This window comes from Dermatophagoides farinae, chromosome 5, assembly GCF_024713945.1.
Source record: "Dermatophagoides farinae isolate YC_2012a chromosome 5, ASM2471394v1, whole genome shotgun sequence".
NCBI classification, from domain to species: domain Eukaryota; kingdom Metazoa; phylum Arthropoda; class Arachnida; order Sarcoptiformes; family Pyroglyphidae; genus Dermatophagoides; species Dermatophagoides farinae.
The window spans coordinates 1,975,317-2,002,785 of record NC_134681.1 but is presented as its reverse complement, the minus strand read 5'-3'; the positions used below and the strand labels follow the sequence as shown (position 1 = coordinate 2,002,785).

At 29.1% G+C, this 27,469-nt stretch overlaps 1 protein-coding gene across 5 annotated transcripts in view; it reads right to left on the bottom strand.

Moving 5' to 3' along the window:
* The window catches only part of LOC124499720 (uncharacterized), a 74,370-nt gene that overhangs the window by 39,299 nt on the left and 7,602 nt on the right, over nucleotides 1–27,469 (bottom strand). For 2 of the 5 annotated variants that reach the window (XM_075731052.1, XM_075731056.1), the window contains exon 1: nucleotides 1,518–3,246. The exons of 2 other annotated variants lie outside the window; for them this stretch is intronic. The gene's annotated coding sequence lies outside the window, so the exon portion shown is untranslated. Of the gene's footprint in view, nucleotides 1–1,517; nucleotides 3,247–27,469 lie in introns of those variants that run through there. One more of the 5 variants, XM_075731058.1, reaches the window with a different exon arrangement.

Genomic DNA, 27,469 nt, shown 5'->3' with positions numbered 1-27,469 from the left:
GGTCAATTAATCATGATTAGATTTAAATATAAAATAAATAAATGGACGATGAAGAAGGAAAAAAAAATTCAGCAGAAAATGTAACCTACAGAAATCTAAAAATTGGAAAGAAAAAAAAGGATGAAAAATTGCTAATCATCATGTCATGTCATCATCATCATCATCATAATCGACGACGTAGTCTTAATTTGTGATTCAAGAGAAAGAAAAAACGCTGATGCTTCAATAATGGACACACAATATGCAAATCGATGAAAAATAAAAAAAATTTGAAATTTTGCAAATTATTAATCAACAAATGATTTGTTTATTATGCTCATCTGGAGAATTTGTTTTTAAAACTGTTACAATTTTCTAGTTTTTTTTTGAAAAAAAATTTCGCGTAGAAAATAAATGACGGAATTTTTTGTTTTGCACATTTTCCACCTACACTGACCGCGTTATAAATTGTCATTATCTACCATATACATAAAATGCTTGCTTAAAAATTTGAATAAATTGAATCAAATTTGATTTTTTTTTTGGCTGACTTTTCAAAATAAATAAATTGAATATATAAATGCATTTGATAGCCGGGTTTAAGTCTTAATGGTGGTTTTTTTTCTATCATTAACAACAACGACAACATCGTCATCATATTGGGCAAAGGGTTCATAAATCATTTTTATCATTTCAATGTTGAATTTTTTTTTTTGTTTTTAAATTTTTCGTTTATATACATCATACATAATGATGTGATAGAATGAGGGAAAATAAAAATACTCGTACACACACACAAGGCTAAACGTTTGATGATGATGATGATGATGGTTATAAAGATGGACATTATTTTCGTTTCTTTCTTTGTATGACACAGAGACAGCGCATCATTTTTGTTGTTGCTGCTGCTGGTGATGTAGTGATGATGGTGGTAGACACCATTTGTCATAATAATTTCGCAATTTATTTATTTTGGACAAAATTAAATTAGATGAAAAAAAAATAAAAATCACCACATCTAATAGGTAGATAGAAAGGTAGTAGTGGTGGGTAGAAATTCAAGATTTAAATACCCAAAAAAAAAAAACGACGACTACGACGACAACGACAACAAATTGGTCATTTTTCTTGTCTTTTTTTTAAAGTTTACCTTGTTGTTGGATTTTCAAAAAAAAAATTGTTCCAATTACGTTGAAACGAATTATTGAATAGTTGTGTAAATGACAAATTTTTTTTTGTATTCGTTCCAAACGAACGGGATTATCAAGAAGAAAAAGAAGCAAAAAAAAATTCACATAAATAATTTGGATGAAAAAAAAATTTTTTTTCCGAAGTGAAAATGAAAAAATATATAACGAAATTGAATCAAATTTACCTTCAAATCGAATCAAATTCAATTTGATTAATTGAATTGGAATATTAATTTCACCACACACGCACACACAGACGCAAAAAAAAATCAATTGGTCATCGAACTAGTAGTAGCGCTTTTCTTGGAAACATTTTTTTTTTTACTTTTGGAAATTTTTCTGACTTACATTGATATTTTTTCCAAGCATTATCTTTGGTCACTGGAGATTTTTGTTTCGATGTTGTTGTTGTTGTTGTTGTTGTTTATGTATTAAAGATGGTTGCTGGAAAGTTGAAATTTGAAATTTTTTTTTCAGTTTTTTTTTGCCACAAAGTTTGCCACAAGTTGAAACGAAAAAGTCAGCGTTTTTTTTCGGTAGAAATTGTCGATCAAATTTCACAAAAGTTTTTTTTTTTGCTGTTGGATTACTTTTAATAGATTTCAAAGATCAACAATAAACACACATACACGCAAACATAGACAAACTTGATCTATAATTATTATTGATACAGAAAAAAAATTATCGATGATAATAGGGATACACACGTACACACGTACACAGTGAGACAAATACACAAAACAAAATGCACCAAACAATGGGATTTAAATCAATCAATCATCACACTTGATCAATGTTTAAAAAATTTTTTTTTATTGATCATAAATCAATCAATTCATTGATGAATCCAAATTGATATCTTATAATTAATCAATTGATTTTATCAGAAAAAGAAAAAAAACTTATCAATCGTAATACACACATACACGCACATTGAAACACAGAGACACAATTATTTATTTTTTCTGTCTGTAGAAAACAGTTAGATTGTTTTTTTTTTGCAAATCATCATTTTATCTTTATCAACCAAAAAAAAAAAAAAAAAAAGACAAAAGTAAATCAATTTATTGATTGATTGATTTGCAACAAAAAAAAATTTGAAATTAAAAAAAACACAATATTCTTGCTGCTCGTGGTGTTTTTTTTTTGGCGTTGGATTGAACCCAAATAAAAAGAATCTTTTGCTTTTGGCTTCAATAGTAAGTGATAGATGGCAAGAAAAAGAGAGATCGGCTTTTGGCTGACTGGCTGACTGGCTGACTGACTGACTGAATGAATGGCTGATTCAAACTGAACTAAATTCATTCGTGTGTATGTGTATGAGGTATAACATTGGCGCTGACTTGCTTGCTTGTATGCTTACTAGCTTTGCTGCTTACATTGCTTGGCTTCCAATTTTGAATGAATATATAAATGAATGATGTGTTCTGCCGTTTATATGAATGTGTGTGTGTGTGTAAGTATAAGTTGTAAAATGTATGTAAAATGAATGGCTCTGGCATCAGGATTTTTTTTTTTTTTACTTCTTGCCAGAACTGAATTTTGGGAGAAATAAAGAAATGAACGAATAAACGAACTGAAAAAAACAAACTCTTCCAACAATACACAAACGACGACGACGACAACAACAACAACAGACACAGTATAGAGAAAAAAAACAAGATTTTTTTCCGTTTCTTTTCTTCGTTGTTTCATTCAAACTTTGGCGAATCTAAATAGCTGGCTGAATTTTTTTTTTTTTTATTATTATTTTCAATTTAAAAAATATTGTGTGTGTGTGTATATGGTTGAATTGAGAGAATTGAGAAACAATGAAAGAATGAATGAAAAGCATTTAGCAGCAGCAGCAGCAGCAGCAGCGACAAAGGTTGGACTTTAAAAGAAGAAAAAAAAATGAGAAAAATTTTTTTTTTTCGTCGTTATTGTAGAAATAGTTGCAATGTTGTTACAATTGATGTATTTACTCTACACCACGATAAATAAATGTGTGTGTGTGTGTGTGTGTGTATGGATACAATGAATTTTATATTTGAATAAAGATGATGATGATGAATACACCACTACTTTTATTGTCATTGGGAATCATTTAAAAATGGACTTGAAATTCAATGTGTTTTTTTTTTTGATTGTTGTTATTGGGCGCCATTCCATAATATTCTTTGATAATGTGTGTGCATGTGTATGTCTGGTGGTAGTGGTAAAATTATTTGATTCTACATATATGATTGGATAATTGTAATGGTAACTGGGAGTGTTTATTTATATTTAGATTAAACAAAATAATAATATTGTTGGTAGTAGTAGTGGCGATAGTAGTAATGGTAATATTATTATTGATGATGGTTATGGTGGGGGTTAATGTTTTAAAAGTTAACGGGGGGTTAGTGGACACACACACATACACACACTGATAAACATATCGATATCATTGAAGAATATCAATGGGCGGAAACAATAAGAAAAAACAAAACAAAAATGAGAATGTCGCATCATCTTTGAATCTTTAAACCAAAAAAAAAAACAATCACCATTAACTAAAACAGTAACTTGATCATGGGTCAATCGATTTGATAAGAAAAAAAATCAGAAAATTATATGACATAAAGAAGAGACTAGATGGCAAAGAAGAAAAAAATGATGAATTCAGCACCAGAAATGAGATGGATACATTTTTTGTCAGGCGTGAATCATCATTATCATCATCATCATAATAATCGACGCAATCTCATCATTGATCATTTCTAACGATGATTCTCATTCTTTTTATTTATTTATTCAAAACTTATTTCTGATTCTTGTAGCTGATATTCTCTGATTCTCAAATTCACTCATCATCATCATCGTTTTGGGTGCTGTCTCTCTCTCTCTCTCTCTCTCTCTCTCTCTCTCTCTCTCTCTCTCTCTCTCTCTCTCTCTCTCTTTCTTAACGGAATAAAAGAAACGATTCTCAAATTCTTCCTATCTATTCTACTATTCAATTTTTTTTGCCCATGTTTTTGTTTTGTTTTGTTTTTTTTTTTTTGATGCCATAAATGAATGAAGGCCAAGAATAGTTTTGGTTTTCTCGTTTCTTTTTCTCGCTCTTGTTCTCTGTTTGAACAACAATAATAATAACCAAAAAGAAAACACTATCATCATCATCATCATCATTGTCATTTTGTGCGTGTGTGGCGAGAAACCCAAATCTAAAACCCGAAAAAAAAATACTCAAACAAAACCAAAATAAAACTAGAATTGATTAATGAACAAAACGATATATGAAACTACAACAACAACAACGACAACAGTAAATGAAAATGTAAAGTAACGCCTTCATAGGCGGTAACCAACCATTATTAATGGATATGATTGGTTCGTTTTGGCTAAACAAAAAAAAAAATAACACTGTGTGTGAATGCGTGAACAATAATAATTCATTCAATATAACAACAACAACAACAATGGAAACCAGAAACGAAGAGAACAAACCAAATCATTGTACCATTACGCGCACGCACAAAAATTCTGTAATAGGTGGAGCCTATTATTTTATTTTATATTTTTTTTTTTTACAATGAATAGTTTTTCATTCCACTTTATTCCATATTTTTTCGCCCATTTTCAAAATGATTGTTATTTGTTTTTTGTTTTATTTTGTTTTTTTCGTTAGTTGGCTTGACGATCTGAATGAATGACTGGTTTGTTGACGCAGCATTGCTGCAGCATCGGTAGCATCAGCAGCAACAAACTTTTTGTTGTTTTTTGTTGTTGTTGTTGTTGTTGTTGGCCAATCTTTTGGTTGTAGCAATGGTAATAATAGTGCTAAACCGGATAGGATACACTAACCATGTAGCCGTGTAGTGTGGATTGGTTGCAATTTTTGACTTGAAAAAACAACAACAACAACAACTACAACATTGGATAGACGTCATCATCTGTTGTTATGATGGTTTCTATTATATTATTTATAATATAATATAATCGGGCGTTATAACTGTAATGGATAATTTTTGTTTTCTCGGACAAGTGGCGCCATATGATGGCAACAATAAGAGTTTCAATTTTTTTTTGTTTTATATAAATGAAATTTTATTCTCGATTCATGTGATCAAATGAAAAATAAAAATAAAAAATTCAGTTTCCTATAAACAGACAGATATATTTATTTATTATTTCAATTGATCAATCGATCAATTGATCGATTTTTGTTTCTATCCAATGGGAAAAAAATATCATGAATGGTCAAGTGAATAAAATAAAAAAAAACCAGAGGAATAGACAAAGATCGATCGATGATGGCCAGAACGACCAGTATTTATGGAAGGAATATCAACATAAAAAAAAACTTTAATTGGATATCGATTTTTTTTCTCTCTCTCTCTCCAACATTCTTTTTTTTCGATTACTTTTCTACATCTCTCTCTTGACATTCTTCAAATTGGATTCGACCAAAAAAAAAAACATCCGATCAATTCATGGATTATGAAAAAAGAAATTCAAAATCAAATTTAACGACAATGAAAAAAAAGTCATTTTGCAACAATTTTTTTTCTCTCCACTTTCAGGGTACAAAAATCCAATCAAATCGAATCAAATATCAAAAATAAAATTGAGATTGCAATAGAAGAAGGAGAAAAAAAGCATAAAACTTCAAATCCAAGCCTCTGCCACACACACAGACGAAATATGGATACAATTCATAAATTGTATCAACAACAACAACAACAACAACAAAAAAATGGAATCGATTTTTTTCATCATCAGTCCATTCGCTATATATAACTACACACACACACAACAATCAGAAAAATTAAACATCTGAATCATCAACACACACACACACACAAGCGACAGCAACGACAACGAAAAAATTTATTTTTAGAAATTTTTAAAGAATTTGGCTGTGATTGTTGTTGTTGTTGTTGTTGTGTTTTTTGATATTCAACCAACCGATAATCGGTGGTAAACATCGAATTGAATTTGATAAAAATCTAAATGATCATCATAATTAAACGTGATTTTTTTTTTTTTTTTTTTGGTTTATGAATTATGAATTTTTTCTCTTCTTTTTTTCATCTTATTTTTAGTCGAACCAAAAATAAGGAAACTGATATACGTATATGATAAATTTTTCAATTGAAATTCCTATTGAAATCAAACGGCAGTGGCAGAATTTTTCATATGAATCAGCAGAATTTGTTGATTTTAATTTTTTTTTCACATTCTTTCGTGTTTTCATTTCTTTTCAAATAATGATTGAATAATTGGATATGATGATGATGATGATTTTCAATGTATCATTGATTCTCGTTCTTGTTCATCATCATTTTATATAGAATAAATTCATACGAAGACGACAAAGAAAAAAAATCCAGATAATCATCATCAACAGACACACACACACACGCAGACACAAACAAGTCATCATCATTATTTTTGGCAGTTTTCTTTTCTCTTTTTAGTTGGAATATTCTCAATTTAGAAACACACTTACAACAACAACAACAACAATGATGATGATGATGGCAAGAAAAAAAAACGGAATTCATCCATAGTGAAAAATTAAAGATTCTGGTTATGATTATGATAATGTTGTGTAGTTGATGTAAAAATAGCCTTTCCATTTCTCGATTCATATAACTAAAGAAATGATGAATGAATCAATTCTACATCACACGATAATGATATAGAGGCTCAGAAAAATTCTTTTTTTCTTTGGATTCTTTTAGTTGATCGGGTTTTTTTTCTCCATGCTTTCACATCATCAATTTTTGATACAATTCTTGTTCGTTTGTTTTTGTATGTATGTATTATTATTACTGATTCAAAATTAAAATGATGGAGAAAAAAAAAGAAATGGTGTGTATCGGAAATAGATTTAATTGAATCGAATCGGTAAAAGAATGGTAATGATGATGGCGATAATGATGATGATGATCATCATCATCATCATCAAGGCCATTTTTAGTTGGTTAATATCATTTATGAATCATTAATATAAAAAACACACACACACACAATAGAATGTGGCGGTGGTGGTAGAAAAAAAAACCATCAACAACATCATGAATGAAAATAAAAATAATGATGGCCAATATTCGATTTATTGGTATCGATTTGCAAAAAAAAAGAAAAAGGGAACGAATAAAGAAAAATGTTCGTTTTCCATATACTAATGATAATGATGATGATGATCATCATCATCATTTTGATTTTGAATTTGTTTTTTCAAGGAAAAAAACAACAACAACAACAAATCGAATTCTCTATATACTCATTTACTGTTTGATTCTCATATTCTCTCGATTCGGTCAGGATACAACAGAATAAAACAACTCTATTATCATCATGGATCATTATTATGGATCAGTATGGTTTTTTTGTTGTTGTTTGTGTGTCGAATATTCAATAATAATTATGAATCATATATTTGAGATTATATATAGACATTTGGTAGAGAATAGAAATGTATTCCAGAATAGATTCCATGTGAATGTTTCAAATTTGCCGGAAGAAAGAAATGAAGAACAGAATGTAAAATGTTTCAAAATAAATTACAAAAAACAAAATCCGATCATGATGATGATTGAACAATTTCCTTTGGTCTCTCTCTCTCTTTCTCTCTTTGACTGTCTGAATCATCATCATCAATTATAATGAGCTTTACAACTATAACTTATGTTTCAAGTTGCAATTAATAATTTTTTTTTCAAACAAACTTAATCCGATTTGATTAAATTTCCGAAACATTTCTTAAAGTTGTGGAAAATTCATTTTTCTGGAAAATATTCATTAGATTTTAAACGGAAACGATGACAATGATTAGAGATGACAACTGGATACTTTGTGTGATAAAATGAAATAACATAGTTATCTGGTTGTCGTCGTCGTCGTCGTCGTTGTTCATTATTTTCAATGTCCACAATGGTTTAGGATTCGGTTTTTTTTTCATCATTTGGCCATGATTATCACGCCTTGACCATGTTATCCACAACAAAATTTGTGTTTGTCATTCACCATGGTATTGTATGTTTGTTTAAAACTGTCCCAAACCGGAAGTGGAAAACATATACGGGTTGTCAATGTTGTGTGTGTGTGTGTATGTCAGTTTTTTTTCATTCTTTTTTTTCTGTTGTTCAGTTGATTCCTTCCACTGAGACTCGTGTCAATTTCCGTTGTTGTCGTTTTTTTCGTTTTTGTTGCTACTGCTGCTATTTTCGGGAATCCGGAATCATTTTTTTTTTTTTTTTGGATACCAGAAACGAGAAAAAAAACGACCGATATGGTCAAATCTTCCGGTCATCCGGTTTGTCTATTTTAGAATTTTTCTACTTTTGTTGTTGCTGTTCTTGCCACATCATCAAAATGGTAATCGAATATGGAAACGAACCAAAAAAAAACTGACACTAATGACAATTATTATTACAAGAGAAAAAATGCCTGCAAAATTGCAAAATTTTCAAAATTTTTAAATTTTTTTCTCTCCATTGAAAACCAAAAAAAAAAACTTGATCTTGATCTTGAAAATATCGCACACTTACACACACACACACACACACACACACACACACACACACACACACACACACACACACACACACACACACATTTACAACATGATTCTGATAGATAAATTCAAAAAAAAAAATTCTTCAAACCTCTAGATTGTCTGATCTGATTTTTTTTTCTTGTGATTTTCGTTGTTATATTGTTGTTGCCGTTGTTGTTGTTGTTGTTGTTGTTGTTGAGATACGATTATTAGATACGTTTTATTTTTTTTTATTTTTTTTTTCGTTACAAGATTTATATCAACCCCATGATGATAATAATAATAAACGCTTTTATAAATGTCAGTTTCTCTTTTATATTTACTGATTATCATCATCATCGTCGTCATCATCATCATCATCGACGAAAAAAAATGTTTGGCTTTTTTTTTCTTTGATTCCTGTCGTTGTTGTTATTATACATTTTATCCAAAACATCAAACATCATCATCATCATCATCATCAAACATATGATCAAGATGGCTGATTGTGTGTAAATTGAAACCAAAAAAAAACCAAAAAACGAATGAATTAATCGTATCACTAAAATCTCATCTTGTTCATTCATTCATTCATTCAGTCAGTCAGAAAGTCAGTCAGTCACTCAGTCAGTCAGTCAGTCAGTCGGTCGGTCGGTCGATTTAAATTCAAAAGTATAAAGGGGGCATTATTACATTTTTTCAAATGATGATCATGATGATGATGATGATGATTTGAATTTTGAATGAGAAAAAAAATTGCCAGAAAAAAACAAAAATTTCTGAATCAAAATCATGAATACAGAATTCATAATCGGAAAATAACTCATCATCTATAATTCTTTGTTATGTGGCTAATTAGCCAAAAGTGTCTCTATGAAATGTCTCTTTTTCTGTTTTTTTTGTTTTCCTGTTTTTTTTATTCATTTTGAATCAAACAAAAAAAAATAACTGATAACACTACCCAGAGACTAAAAAACAAACAAAAAACAACAACAACGACGACGACAACGACGGAATTTATATTCATCATGCCATCATCATTATCATTGTCAATTTCCGAATTTCAGCCAAAAAACAAAAATCGGGCTCAACTTGCAATAAAACAATGGATAAATGTTATCGGATGTGTTCATTAGTTTAATTAATGTTAATTGATTAATCAAATGAAATGAAATGCACTTTTAGTTTAAATTTCAAACCAAATCAACAACACAACACATCATACAAAGTGTTAACGAATGTTCACTGATTAACACTTTGAATTCGAGAATAGGTTAAATGAAATGAAAAATTTATATTTTGAAATGAAACAAAACGAAGAAAAAAAATGCAAATTTTAATGTAAATATAATGAAAATTCAATGGACTTTATCATCATCAAATGATCAAATGACAGTTGTCATACACCTTGAATAAGCTTGTTGGTTGTCGTTGTTCATTTTGTAACGTTTTTTTTTCGTTTTGTTTTATTTTATTTCTCACATAGCAATTGTGAATAGATTGAATGAACAGACAAAACAAAACAAATGGCTCACATGGCCAACAACAACAACAACAACAGCAATGAAAGAAGATGAAATTCATTCATTTTAGCAGAATAATAATGAAAATGCTGAATATATATTGAGCCTTGTGGTTTAATAATAATATTCAAAATTATAATAATCTAGCTAGCCACTAAACCAAATTGAAATTCATCAAAACAAAAAAAAACAACCAAACAAAACAATTGTGATATTCTCCGTGACAAAATGTGTTTTTTGTGTGTGTGTTGTGAGAAAAAAATGACAACTAAAAAATAAAAATAAAGATTCTTATCGAGAGAGAAAATTTTTTTGTTTCTGATTATCATTATCACTACGACGATGTTGATCAGGATGATGATGAATAAATGAATGAACACATCACTATAGGTATTGTGATCACTTAATCATCATCAACGAACCTTGAACAAACAAATGGCAAATGATTTTTCAATGTTTTAGCTAATAGTTTTTTTTTGTTTCTGTTTTGTTTTGTTTTCATTTCGTTTGATTTGGTTTGAATGAATGAATTGAATGAATGGGAGAGAGAAAAGTGTCATCTCTATTGGATGTATTTTTTTTTCTTTTATTTTAATTTTTTCAGTGCTTGGATTGTTGTTGTTGTTGTTGTTGTTGTGGATTCTAAAAAATTTATCATACTGTCATCATTAAAAGCACAGTGTGTGCGTGTGTGTGTGTGTCAAACTATTCTATTCGTTTTCTAAACTGAATTTTGAGCTGTGAATGAGACATTCAAACAACGGCAACAAGGGAAATGTATTTTTGATGATGATGACGATGAATTCCAAAAGGAAATTTTTTTTTTACAAATTTGAATTGTATATCCTGCGACGACGACGACGACGACGGATCATCATTTGAGCAGATGTCTCATTCAGCCAAAAAAAAAAAGAGACAAGCATCCAAGCAACGGTCAGCAAATAGAAATCAACAACAACAACAACAACCACAACAACGACGAAAAAAGAACAATGTTTTTTTTATATATTTCTAAAGACTGGAATAATTGAACTACCAAGATTCCAATCGATGATAAAAAAAAAATTAAAGAAATCATCATCATAATTTAACACACAAAAAACCACATTTTCTGCTGTCAGAAAAAGTGTGTGTGTGTGTGTGTGTGTGTGTGTGTGTGTGTGCATAACAGGACCAATTAGTCAGTACCAGTTGTGTCAGTCAGTAAAATGTTATTTCCTTGGACTAAACAAAACCAAACGACAAGAGAAAAAGAATAAATGACAAAGTCTCGACAATTCGTCGTCTTTCGTTTGTTTGATAAAAAACAAAAAATTTGTCTTCATCAAGAAGCAAAACGAAAACAAAAACAAAAAAACAACGACAATGATGACGACAAAACTTGGCTACAGAAGAAAAAAAATGAAATGGTGTATGTGGTGTGTGTGTGTGTTATCATTCAGTGAAAATCTTTTTCTTTTCTTTCTTTTATTCAAATTTGTTTCTTTTTTTTGGTCTTTTACCACTTGTTTATGATTTGAAATTGAAAGAAATTTTTGGCCAAAAAAACAAAACAAAACAAAACAAACGAATTAATTTGCTAAATTATTATTATTGTTTTTTTTTGGTCTTGGTTAAATTGATAAATCAAAATTCACAAGTGTCAAAAGTGACACCAATACCAAGAAAGCTTTTGGTTTTTAGGTTCAACTTTCCTGTTTTTTATAAGATAATTTTTCACTGGACAAAAAAAATTGATAATGTAGCTGATAATTATTGGTGTGTGTGTGTAATCGAGACAAAAAAACCATTGGTCATGGTAGTTGAACACCAATAACCGTGTAAAAGATATCAACGACAATTGTTTGAGAATAATGATAATGAATTTGGAAACAGAAAAAGGATGAAATTTGATGAATTGAAGTTTTTTTTTTCGCTGAAAAAAAACCAATTTCAACCTATATATAAAATAAATAAATTTTTTTTTATTCACTGACAAACACACCATTTGTTTGAGGAGAAAAAACCTGGTTCCTGGAACCCATTTGTCTCTATTGAATTCAACAAACAAAATGGCCAACACACAAATGCACACCTTTGATCAAATCTGATCTGATTTGATGATTATTTCCAATCAATCAAACAAAATTCAGCCATGATAACAATAATCGATTTGTCGATTGATCATCATCAACATTATGATTAAGCGATCGAAACAACAATACAAAAGATCCGAGAACCAAGATCCGTTGTTGTTGGCTCAAGATCAAACAATCAAGATTAAAATCAGTAAAAATATATAACACATCGCTATGATCTATTGATTTTGAACGGTGTCTGGATGTTATTGTACCACTGCTACGGTGTGTTGCATTTATATTTTCTGATGAAAATAAAAGAAAACAACAACAACAAGAACAGCAGCAACATTTTATCTAAAATGTTTGAATTTCCTCCCTGATGAAAACTGGCGAAAAAAAACCTAAATAATCGATCGATTTGATCCAAAATAAAATGTTTAACCATACGATTAGATCTCTAAACAGCGTTATTTAAAAAGAAAGAAAGAAAGAAAAAGAGAGAGAGAGAGAGATTTATTTTGATATCGATGATATCAGCATCTAAAATCTCAATCTTGATTCCATTCTCAATTGAGCAAAAAAAAAAATTCTTCAATATCCATCACCATCACAATCATAATCATCACTCGATAATCGATTAACCAAAATGAACAAATACAGACAGAAGAAAAAAATCTCTCTCTCTTTCTCTTTTTACCTAGGTAAAAGTTGCGGCAAAATCATCAGACGATAATGATAACGATAACAAACGATTGATCGACTAACAAACGAACAACATTTGAATAGAGTGAGTGAGAGAGAAGTGAAGAGAAAAAAAAATCGGCGGCTATTTGGTCGACTATATTATATGATGATGATGATAATCATCTAGCCATCGAGAACACATTGAGTGTTAAAAAAAACTGTAAACGACAACAACAACAACAAAAATCTGAAAACAATTCATTTCAGACGCATAACAACAAATGGCAACGAAAAAAAACCCGGTACAATACACAATAGATTTTTTTTTCTTTGGTCTGGATTAATAATTTGTTTTATTTCAACGATCACGATAATCATGTTGATCAAATAAATGTTGTTGTCATGTTTTTTTTTTGCAATTCAAAGTTTCCACAATTGGTTTTTTTCTGGCATTCATTTGATATTATTATCATTTCATCGATCGATTGACAAAAACATCTTGAATATTGATGATGATTGATAAATAGGGTGAGAAATTTTTGGTTAAAATGGAAAAAAGGATAGCCTTGTGATTCTCAGCGACAAAAAATGTCGCAAGGAAAATTCAGAAAATTTCTGGCAAATTTTTTTGTTCAAATTGAGAAATGATTACTTTATTTCTGACAAACAACAACAACAACAACAAGAGATCATTATGGATTAAATTCTCTGTACTTGAATTAAACGAAAAAAAAAACAAAAACAACAAGTATATATAAAATAATCCACAGAATCAATGATAATAAATAAACATGAAATGTCCATCATGTTTATCATTGCATCAAACAATCAAAATGAAATGAAATGGAATGGAATAAAACAGAATGTTCAATGCAGAAAAAAATTCCTATTCAAGTAGATTGATTAAATTGATTTCTGATTACAGATTTCCAATAATATACAAACAAAACAACATTATGTTCACAAAAACACACAATGTAGGATGATACAAATATAAATTGTTTTTATATTACAAACAAGAACAACAACAACAACAAAAACAACAACAACAACAACGATAATCGCAAATTAGTAATCTCTATATTGCTTTCTTCTTATTCTCTCATGGGTATAGTGTGTTTAGATTTACTTTTTTTTTTGTTTTCCATCAAATGATTGCTATTACGATTTTCCAGATACATGCACTTACACACACACACACACACACTTACAGAATCTTGATTTTTCTACATCTCTACATGTATACAGAATCAGAATCAGGATCAGATTCTGATTCTTTAATTTTATCATCATGTTGCCATGTGAATCGATGTAAATTAATTAATTCACATGTATTTGAAAAACGAAAACAACCGAATCAACACAATAAATCTGGTTAACCATAATGTTATTTTATTTTCTGGTCAATTTTTCTTATCATTGATTTTCAATACCAATGACAGCCAGATGTGATTGAAATGAACAAAAAAACGAACAAAAAAAATGTAAAATTTTCAATTGTTGCTGATTGTTTTCTCTCACTGAACAACACCAGAAATGAAAAAAAAAATTTTTTTTCAAAAATTCATTGTTTTTCTTTCATGAGGGGATATGAAAATGAAAATCACACAGACACACAAGACCATGATGAGTGTTTTTATTGAGATAAAAACAAAACAAAACACACACACACATATAGACGACATTTGAATGTTGTGTTGTATGGTTTTTTTTTCTCTAGTCCAGACTAGAAAAAAAAAATTTCTCATTCATAACCCTAAATTTAACCAATCAAGAGTTCCAAGAAAACTAGTGTTTTTTCTGTTGTTGTTGTTGTTGTTGTTGTTACTCGTTTTCATGGTGAATGTCAGTCGTGTTGAACATTACGGAACAGTTAACCAAAAAAAAAAAAAAATGATCAAATGATGCTGATAATCTGCAAAAACCACATTCAGTCATTCAGTCAGTCAGTTAGTTTGTATTTTTAACATTCACAATCGATCGATTGATGATATTATCAATGTCAAAAAAAAAAAATGGCCAACGCGACCCCTCTTTGTCTCTCTATGGATTCAAGCAATCAATCAATCAATCGATTGAATTGAGAGCAATAAAAAAAAATAAATGACGACAATTGACGTCCGCCCTAAGGGTATAGACTTTAGACTGTATATCTCTGGGTGTGTGTGTGTGTGTGTGTATAAATTTGATAGATTCAACGTTTTTTTTTCGTTTGTTATTCTGTTTTTGTTTTACCACAAACAAATGGATGTTGAAATTTTTTTTTTCATTTTTAATAATTTAAAAAATTTTTAACATCGAAAATCTACATGAGGCAAAAAAACTGTCGCGCAAGTTGAAAAAGAATCATATATGGTGATTATACATTGTAGTAGCGGTGATTTACAAGATAATCGACCTTTGAACCATGAATGATAATAATAATAAAAAAAATGCGATATTCAAATTGATGTCCATGATCAAGATGATGATGATGATGATGATGAGTCTAGACATTGAAACAATTTTGTCGCTAAGGTCTAAGACATGAGTAGGAAAAAAAAAATAAAAAGATTAACCACAATCACCACCAGCACCACCACCACCACCAGAAATGATAACCAAATAGTTTGTTGTTATGTTTTGTTTGTAATAACGTTTGTTCTAAAAGATCTATACGGTTCTTATCTTATGTTTTTCAACATTCTCTTCATAAACCATGACAGAAGAAAAAGAAGAAGAAGACAAAAAAACCACTTATCTAATCTATGATAATGGTCATGTCATGTCGCGCACGCGAAACATTAAAAAAAAAAAAATAAAAATAAAAAAAAATTGTCGCCAAAAGATAATTTGGCTTTATTGTCGGATTTTTTTTTCAGTGTGTGTGTGTGTGTGGCGTGTTGAACTGAGAGATAGGGTTTTTTTAACATTGTTTAAAGAGGGTATTTTGATCGGGTTTTTGGAACTAGATCAGATCAATAATAATAAATGTTGTTGTTGGTGTTTTAAAAAAAATATCAAAATATCATTTGAATTGATTGAAATCTTGTTTGTTTGATGTTCTCTCTTTCTCTCTCTCTCTCTCACTCTTTGTGAGTGTGAAGATACAACATAAACAAAAAAAAACATCACTTAACCAATTAGATTCAGGTAATAAAGATGCTCAAAAAGCACAAAGATGAGAGTGAGAGGGAAAAAAAATAAATGTCATGTAAAAAAAACACGGAATTGGATTTTGATTTCAAAATAATGCCTAATCAGATAATCGTGTAAATGAATCTAATATAAAAGGTTCATGTTTTGCTTGTTTGTATCGAATTTTGTTCCAAATCAATCTGCATTTAAATCTTTATTTTCAGTTCAATTTCTAATATTTGCTGTCTATGATCAAATCAAATCAGATCATATCAGTAGAGCAAAAAACAAAATGCACAAAATATCTAGATTTTTTTTCATCATCATCATCATCATCAATTTTTTTTTGTCTTCCAATCACTAATCACTAATCACCGTAGTCGGCATTATAAAAATAGAAGATGAAAAACGAAAGAACGAACGAAAATTGATTTCGGCAAACAAACAAACAAACGAAAATCAAAAACTCAAATAAACGACGACGACGACAACGATGAATGAAGATAATTATCAATTTAATGATGTCAATGATATTTGTTTGTTTTGGGTAAATGTTTTGCATCTTCATCATCATCATCAACATTAACAAAGTCATCAATTGATGATGAATTTTTGTACTTTTTTTTCTCCTTGAAAAAAAAACAGGTAAAATTGAAATGAAATAATTCTTTTTCTCACACATCAATCAGATGATGATCACTATCATCTGATTGAAATATAAAAAAAAACTTAATGCCGACAAGTATGCAAAATATTATTCGGTGTGAAAAATGACCAAAATAAACAAAAAAAAAAAAAAAAATCGACCGAGTTCATAATAACTTCTGTCATGTCAAAAAATCAACAATGAGACAATAGATGAATGGAATAAGAAAAAGAAAGGTCAAACCTTATCACATCATTCACATCATCATCATCATTTATTTTTTTTTTTAGCTGAATCCCAATTGATTGATTGTATCGAATCAAGCAAAAAACACACACACACACACCGGTTGTTATTATAATGAGAAAAATGTATGTGTGTGTGTATGTGTGCGCTGATGAACAGATGTGCAAAAAATTTTGCAAAAAAAAAAAATAAATAAATGATGAATCAATCAATCGATGGATGGATGTAAAAACAATAGCCAAAAAAAAGAAAAAAAAATTATCATGTGATAACAAGTTAATTAGTGGAGATGAAAAAATATGGTAAACTTTAGAATTTTTATTTTTGTAAACACGTCAATGACATTTCAAGGTGAAATTGTTTTCTTTCTCATCATCAGCAACAACATTTTGTTTGTTTGTTCATTGATTATGGTTCCGTTTCGATTTTGTTTGCCTGTTCTATATTTTACCACATCATCATCATTAAATCTAAAAAATAAATTCGACATGAATCCAAGCAAAAAAAAAAAAAGAAAATCGAAAGGAAATCGATCGAGGATATCCGTTTCTTTTTGAAAGTTGTAAGAAAGAAACAAAAAATTTTTGTACAAAGAAGAAGAAGACGAAGAAGCAGAATAAATGACATTTTCGGTCGGATTGTTCAAATAAACAAGCAAGAGAAATCGATATTTTTTTTCTTTCTTTCATGCAAAAAAAAAATCAAAATAAATTGATCATTGGTCATTGATAAAAGCTTGAAAGCGACCACTGAATGTGAGTGAGTGAGTGAGTGAGTGAGTAAGTGACAGGAGCTTGAATTTATTTTTTTTTCAAATTTCGAAAAAAAAAATTTTCAATTTTTTATGCCTTCAATACAGTAACAGCAACAGCAACAACAACGAAATGTCACCTGAATAAAATGACAAGAAACGAATAGAATTTGTCATCATCATCATTATCATTATCGGTCATGGATGATGACGATGACAATTGATGATTGAAAGTTTTTGATAAAATAATGATGATGATGATGTTTATATTCTCCAAACGAACATCGATATAAAAAGTCATAATTTTTTTTATCAAAATCATCATCATCATCATCATCATCATCATTATCGTTGTCATTTGCGAAATACAGAAACGAAGCAAAAAAATAAAAACATTCCGAACATTATCATTTTAGCTGTTTAGTTTAGTATATACACAAGTAGAGAAAAAAAAAGATTTTGCATTTTTGATTGCTAAAAAAGATGATTTTTTGTTCGCCAAAGTAAGAGAAAACAAGACATTCAAATTCAAGTTTTGGTCATAATTTTTACATTGGTAATAATAATAAGTAGAAAAGAAATTTCATCCAAATTCATTGTTGACCATTTCATTCCATTCCGTGAAAGGAATTGGTCACTGAATCAAGCAGAAATAAAAATAATTTTTGTGGAGAAAAAATCAAATTCTTTTCACATAATTTGTCACAAAATTTTTATTATCGTCGTTGTCGTAGTCGTCGTGGTTTTTTTTTCAATATGACAAATTGATAATTGTCATGCACAACTTTGGTTAAATTGGAAAAAAAAATTTTTAAATTTTAATAATTACATATGACAACAAACATAAAGATATGATGATGATGATGATGATGATAAACGTTGACGAATGTAGCAGAAAAAACGATGCAAAAGAAAATTCATGTCACAAGATATGGAAATGGATGAAAATTAAAAAAAAAACGTCATCTTTGGTGATGATGATGATGATGATATACATCGAGTGAGCAAGATGCTGATTTGACATGGAATAAAATTTTTTTTTCTTTTTTCTTGATAAAGAATCTGAAATTTTTGGTTCATCATCATGATCATAAGTACAAAACAAAAAACAGAAAAAATGCCGAAAACCGCATCAAATGATGTTGTCAAAGCATCACAGCAGCGGCAGCAATAATAATTATCGCAACAATTAAAAAAAAAAATTGAGAAAAAATTTTAAATTTTTTTTTTCATTTCATCAAAACAAAATCATAAAATAAATAATTAATCCAATTCAACAACAACAACAACAACAACAACGACAACAACAAAATGATGTCTAAACATCCATTTAGATATCATCAATAATACTAGCCACTTTTATATAAGATATGATCATCATCATCATCATCATAATAATAATAAAAATAAAAAACAAAAATTGTCATCATCAAAAAAAAAAAAAAGACAAACAAACCACCAAGCACACACACATTTTTTTTATAAATGCGAAAATAATGATTTTCTGCGTGTGTGTGTGTGTGTGTGTGTTGTAAAATGTGAAATCTGATAATGATCCAATGTAGTAAGAATAAGATGAAGAAAAAAAAATAGATACATCATGTCTGTGTATCTTTACACTGGTCATTTCGTTTTTGTTTCTGTTTTTTTTTCGGGCAAATAAAAAAAACTTTGTATTTTGTAGATTTTTTTTTTGCGAAAACACATAAAGTGTACAAATTCAAACAAACAAACAAAAAAATATGTGATTATTATGATAAAGAGAAAAAAAAAACAAATTTCAATGTATCAAATGTCAAATGAATAAAAAAAAAAATATTATGATTTGACGATGATGATGGTGATGATACTCAATTTTTCTTTTTCTCATCTTATTCATCATCATCATAATATTTGATGATGATGATGATGATACGGTCACGATATAATAGGTAAATGAAATAATCAAAATCAAAAAAAAAAAAAAAAAAACTAAAGAAAAAGACGACAAGTATAAACAAACAAATAAACTTTTCAAAAATCAGACATTAAAATCAAAAAAAAAAAAAAAAAAAAAAAATTCAATTCATATCTGATCATCCGACTGTGTAACAAAAAGAAAAGATTTTTTTTTTTTTTTGAAATAGCCGAAATTGTAACTGAAAAATAAAATAAAAACTTTATCAATCAAAATGCCATGCATTTTGTTTGTTTGTTTGTTTGTGTTTTACCTGACTAAATACATTGAATAAAAACCCCATCATGATCATGATCATCAGATAATGATGATGATGAGCTAATTTTCTTTTAAATTATCAGAAAAAAAATAAACATAAACATTTCTAGCTTCTGATGATGATAATGATGATGATAATGGATGGATGGATGGATGGATCATCAACAAGCAATAATGATTGGTGATAATGCGTCCAAAAGAAAAAGAAACGAAAATATTTCGCATTTTCTTTCGAAGCATTTTTTTTTCGTTCCATTATTATTATCATTTATGGATCATGTTTTATGATTGAAATCTTTTTCTTTTCGTCTTTTTTTCTTTCTTTCATCCATCGGGACATTATTATCATTATTGGTGTGTATATAAATGCCATACGACGATCATCATTATCATTATAATGGACTACCATTTTTGTTTGTATGCTGTTGCAGCCAAAAAAAAAAAAAATACAGCATCTTAATGATGATGATGATCATTATTATTTTGGGCTATATATAATATATCGATGATCATAATGATGATGACATCGAATCATTTCATCTAAATTTGAATCTATAATATCCATTTATGATGATGATGATGAAAAAAAGAAAAACCAACAAAGAGGAAAAAAAATATTTACAAAATACATAAAAAATAAAGACATAGCTGAGAAAAGCCAATGCAGAAGAAGAATATTCTTTTGGGTTGAAAGCAAAAAGTAAAAAAAAAACACAATATCCCAACATTATCGATATATCGGATCATGATCATTAACGAAAAAAAAAATTCTTTTTTTTCCAATTCCAATTCGGTTACATTTTTTTCTATCTTTTTATTATATAAATTGTGTGTGTGTGTGTGTTCCAAGAATAAAACGAAACAAGAATCATTACGTAAAAGGGAAAGAAGAATAGTCCGAAGCTACCACTACTACTACTACTACTGCTACCACTGCTGAAAATTAGATGATCATTCAGTATTATCATCATCATCATCATTATCGACAACAAGAACAACGGCATTTTTTTGGGTAGATGGATAGATAGATAAATGGATAGATGGAAAAAACATTCTTTTTTTCGGCCATTTCTTTCCATAATATTAACATTTAACTATCAAGAACATTATTCATGGCAAATCCATCTTTGTCGTGGACAAAATTCATTCCAAATAATAATAATAATAACGGCCCAGAATAGAATAAGATGAGATAAAAGAAACAAAACAAACAAAAACAACAACAACAAACAGTTGCCCACCCTCAATATTTAGTTGCGTATGAAAAAAAAATCAAAAAAAAAAATGGCCAAGAATAAAAACGAAACCTGAACAGAATTGTTTATATATATAGTGTACGTGGTTGAATGAAAATAAAAAACAAAAAACAAAAAGACGAGAGAAAAAAAAATACCAAACAGAATGATTTATGAGAGATGACAAGAAAAATTTCGTTTTTCGATGGTTATATAATAATAAATGACTGAATGATGAAAATGAAGAAGTAGGAAAAGTGGAAAAAAAAATCTTGTGACTATAGTGGATAGGAACTCGGTTAGTTACTTAATTTAATCATTGAAATGTGAATTTTTGAAGAAAAAAAAAATTTTTTTCTTTGGGTTTTTTTCTTAAAAAAAACCATGCAAAAGGATCCAGTTTCTACGAATCGATAAGGCAAAACCAAACGTTCTATGAAAAAGGAAATGAAAATTTTTTATAAAAGTTTACGGAAATATTTTTGAAACTTATCATCATCATCATTATGTCCATGAAATATTTCTCTTTTATCCGTATTCTTGGAACCACACGCCCACACACACACACACACACAGGCATTGATGGCCATCATGATGATGATAATGATGGATTTCTAGTTGGAATTTCATTTCATTTTTTTTCTACATTTACGATTCAATTCAATTCAATTCGATCATCATCATCATCATCAAAGAAGAAGAAGAAGAAAAAAAATGTCAGAAAAAAATGATCGTTTTCTATTCAGACAGAGCACAGTTTAGTTTTTTTTGGACTTTGGTGGTTCCTGGAACCAAAACACAGACATACACACACAAAAAGAGAGTGAGAGAGAAAAGAAAAAAGAAAGGAAACGAAAAAAAAGAAAAAAAGGTAGAGATAAGACCGCCATCATCATCATCAACATCATCATCATGAAAAAAAGAATGCAAAAAAATGAAACAAAAATGAAAACCATGCATTCATTGGACCATATAGAAAAAGTGAAATCAAAAGAAATGGCTTTTCCTACCAATAATAATAATAATGATGATGATGACAGCAGTGTAAAGAAACACAAACGCCAAGAGAGAAAAAAAAATACCCAGAATCGGGACAAAGAATTCATCTGTATTCTGTGTTTGCTATTGTTGTTGTTGTCGTTGTTGTTGTTGTTGTTGCAACTTTCAAAAGAACATTTGATTTATATAGAAAGATAGTTCATGTTTCAGGAACATTTTTCTGTCTCACTGTGTGTGTGTGTGTTGTATGGGTCATACATATATATAGTGTTTTTTTTCTTTCTTTTGAAAGCAAAACTAAATGAAACAACAACAACAACAAAACATCGACAACGATGAAAAAAAATGAAAGATAAGAAAAGCCCATTGAATGTGAATGTTGTGTGTGTGTGTGTGTGTGTGTGTGTGTGTATGTGGAACGCAAGAAACATAAAGAAAAAACAGAAATCGTTCCATTCAAAAAAAAGAGAAACGTTTTTTTTTCTGATTCTAGTTTCTAGGTTTTTTTTTCTTTTCTTCTTCCAGTTTTTTTTTCTGGTGCTCTGCATCTTTGGACACGCATCTTTGAATCGTGCGTTTTTCTTTTCTTTTTTTTTTGTTGATTTTGTGGAGAATGAAATTCTGGTTCTTGATTACCGTACTCAATTCAACCGATTTTTTTTATGGAAAGTTTCTGCGTTTTGAAAAACTTTGGCAGAGAAAAAAAAATGACACAAGAGAAGAGAAGAAAAAAAAAACAAAGAATGAATGAATCAGTCAGACAAAGAATCGAGGATCAAATATGATCAAACAAAACAAAACAAAAAAACAGACAACAACAAGAACAACAAAAAAACTTTTTCTTTTTTTCGTTTGTTTTTGTTTTCAAGATAAGAAAAATAAAAAGTTTCCATTTTCGTTTCGGTTTCAACTTGAATGATTTTTTTTTTCATTTTTGATTTGATTTGAAATAAAATCAAGATTTTTTTCTTGTTTTTTTTTTTGGTTCCAAGAATGTCAAACATTCACCAAAAAAAAAAAAAAAAAAAACAAAATGGAATGCCTTTGCAACCTTTGCATCTGAATAAAGATTTCCATACACTACATTTAATCCAACAAGACATGAAAAAAAAATCCGGTCAAATAAATACAAATGGAAATCAAATTGATTGGATCTTTGTTGTTGTTGTTGTTGTTCAATTCATAATCCTCATATAGTGATCATCATCATGATTGAATGATCAGGGATCAATGAAAATGACAACTACAACATGACAAAATAATTGATCTTTGATCATCATCATCAATGTTTTTTGCTGCTGCTACTGCTCAGTGAAAATGAATGAAAAAAATAAAATAAAATCAAAATTGCACAAACAAACATTCAGGGAGAAAAAAAAACAATTAGATTTTATAATAAATGACTTTTTTTTCTTCAAAGAATTTGGAAAAGTGGAAAAAAAGCAATCAAATTACTGAATTTTTTTTTTTAGTTTCCTACCACCGGATATTTTTGTCGTTGATGATGATGATAATGGAACAAGAACTTGACTTTTTTAAAATTCAAAATTTCACAATCAACCATCACAATGTTTGTGTGTGTGTATTTGTGCGTTTTTTCATACGCATGTGCGACAAACAAACCAAAAAAAAAAACGACGAAACCTTTATGGAACTGCATGTATATATATAGAGTGAATATCTTTTTGTTTGTTTACAGTTTTTTTTATTACTGAAGAATCAAGTTAAAATCAACGGAAAAAAATCTTATCATAGTTTATATGCTGCTGCTATATCACAGAATCTATCATCATCGTCATCATCATCATCATGATGATCGTTCTCCACCCTAACGATTTGGATTTCCACAGAATCTACGCACACACACCAAAACATAGAATTGACCAGAAATGCTTTTTTCATGAAAGAATTCCAAAGAATCTTCAATCTTTGTGTGTGTGTGTGTGGGTGTGGGTGTGGAGGTAGGTCCATCATCAGTATTTTCTACAAACCAAATATAAAAAAAATGATACAAACTAAAAATGAAAAGAAGAAGAAAAAAAAATACGAATCCAAATGATGGATACATAGCCTTGATTCTATTGCAAAACATAACACAAGCTTTCACATTGAATTGTTATTTGATGATGAACAGACGAATGAATGAATGAATGAATGGATGCTGCTCGAATTTAGGAAAACTTAACTTTTATTAATGGTTTGTGTGTGTGTGTACGAGTATGATGATGGAAACGAATAAAAGAGAAAGATGCGGCAACATCCATTGTGTATATGATGGTGTGTGGCATATACAATTGTGTGTCTGATGTGTTGTTGTTGTCGTTGCTAGTGTGTTATATAATGATAAGAGACGACTATCTATTTTGTTCTGTATGTAATGTTGAATGAAACAATTTTTTTTTTTAGGAAACATTATCATTATCATTATTATCATCATCATCATCATGATGTTCGATGATGATGATGATTGTAGTCATCGCCCCCGCTTACAATCTATCTATCTAACTATGTAATATCACGAGAGAGAGAGAGAGAGAGAGAAAGAGAATGAGTGAATGTGTGAGTGAGTAAAAGCAATGAACTCAATGAATAGAGAAAATACACCGAGAGAATGCAGAACACACGCACTATCATGATTTTTAGCATCAAAAATAGTTGAACAAAATTCGGACCTATATACTATATATATGTGTGTGTGTTTGTAATGTACATTTTGATCAAACAGAGTGTGAGAGAGAGATTTGTGTGTACTTTTTTTCTGATTTTCATTGGATTCTTTCTTATCTCAATGAGAATTTTGTCATTCATTGTCATTGATTTACAATTTTTTTTTTGTTTTCTTTCTATTCAAGGTGATCTTAGTCGTTTGGAAACAATGATGTTTTTGAAAATTTTAAAATTAAAAGAAATTAAAAGAAAAAAATTTCTAATTAATCTGTAATTCTGAAAACAAAAACAACAACAACGACAACAACAAGAATTTATAATTATAAAACGGAATCTTCACAATGACAATGATGAATGAATGAATAAATCTTGAAAACAATGATGATGATGATGGCAAGAATATTAGTGAAATTGAAAGAATTCTAGAATCTAATTGTAACAAAAATAATTTGATCGTGTGCATTGCATGTTGTTGTTGTTTTCTTTTGAAGGCAACAACAACAACAACAAAAATGATGTGATAATAATTCGTGCAATTATACATGATGATGATGATGATGATGATTTGAATGTGACGCCCAAATTGTGGCGGTTTTTGTTAAGTGTTTTTTTTTGTCTGTTTCAAATGTAACGCTTCTTCATATTGTTTTTTTTTGTATTGTTTTGGCCATCCCATTTTTTTCTGCTCATTTTGCACGCATTCACACACATACACACACTTAACACCTTTTTTACTCTCAAATGAAAAAAAAACAATCATTTATCACCATCATCATCGGTTAATCATCAACGTTTCTATTGTTTTTTTTTCGGCTCTATCGATTAATTATATATTGTGTTTTTTTTCTTTACCATTTTCACAATAATAATAATTAGCTTGTGTAATTAAAATGTGCAAAAAAAACAAAACAAAACAAAACAAAAAAAAACATTAACACCGATGTCGATGAAAAAGGTCGTTGTATCCTTTTTTTTCGAATGGGGTGAGGGAAAAAAAAGAATATGCCAATGCGATTGATCATCCTCAGCTGTAGGAATTCATAGATGAATGAAAATTGGAAAATTAAATTAAAAAATGCAAAAGAAAAAAAATACAAAATTTTCAAAAATTCACCAAAAAAAAAAACATGTTGATAAATGGCACATAAATTGCCATTTTACTTGCAAATGTATTAATTACACTGCATCACACACACTCAGGTGTATACTCGATACTTTCATCATCATCATCATCATCATATATCAAATAAAGTTGTTGTTGTTGTTGTTGTTGATTAAACAGACAAATGCATAAATAAAATGGCCACCATGATATTTAAAATTGAAAATCTGGCTAGAAAAAAAGTAGAGAAAAAAAAATGTTCAGCAATTCAAATTGGATTTTTTTTTCGTCGAGAATAAAAAAAAACTCTAGCCAGTCAGTTAGTGAAAAGTTGTTGTTGTTGTTGTTGTTGTTGCCGTAGTCGTCAGTTTAATTTAGTTTTAGTCAATTAAATTTGATTAGATTTGATTTTTTTTTGCTCCACACCAATGTTAACGACAACGACGACGACGACGATGATGATGATGACGACGAAAATTTAATTACATGCAAACATTAAATTGATTTCTTCCAGAGCAACAACAACAACAACAACAAAAAAAGTCAAAAATCATTGGATTGGCTTGTCATTCACAGAGTGAAACAAAAACAAAAACGACAAAGACAAATTATCCAAAGTAAAAAATATTTTTTTTCGCAAAACAAAAAAAAACAAACAAAAATCGGAATTTTGATTTTTTTTTTGGCTTGAAATTTTTTTCAAAAAACACACAGAAATGCTAATAGATTTTTTTTTTAAATTTAAAAAACGTAAATCACACAATCAATCAATCAATGAAAGCTACACCTTTTTTTTCACTATTTTAATTTATCATTCAACAGCAATAAAGAAAAAAAAACACAATCTTTTAATTCGTAGAAAATCTTTACATTATCACCTGTTTATCCTACGATTGTCTTATCATCAACCGTCACCGTCATCATCATGATGATGATGATGAGATTCTTGTTAACATCAATATCATCATCATCATGATCATCATCAACATCGACGATAACAATAACATTTAACCTATGGCCTTGGTGTGATGTAAATTTACTGAAATAATGACCGAAACAACAACAACAACAACAAAAAAAACAGAAAAAAACAAATCACACCGCTAACGAGCCATTGTTAGTGATCATCATGAACAAAGTGAAGAAAAAAAAACTATTTTTTTTTTCACCGAAATTCCGTTTACACACACACACATCAAAGGTGTCGAGAACAAGATAATGATGATCAATATAAATGATCTTTGAATGAATGAATGGTGGTAATATGGTGATGGTGGTGGTCATTTCTATTTTGTTTTGTGTTTTTTTTTCAAAGAGGGAATTTTTCGAGGGCACCAATCTTATTATCTTTCTATTACCTAGAACTTTTAATAATAAATGTGAGAATCCTGTTTTTTTTTCATTATTATTATTTTTCAATTGATCAAAAGATTTACATGATTATCATGATGATGATGATGATGATGATGATGAAAAAACAAAAGAAGAAAAAAAACGTGTGTCCGCCGAACATTTTCTTTTTTGCCTTACCCGTTATTATTGTATATT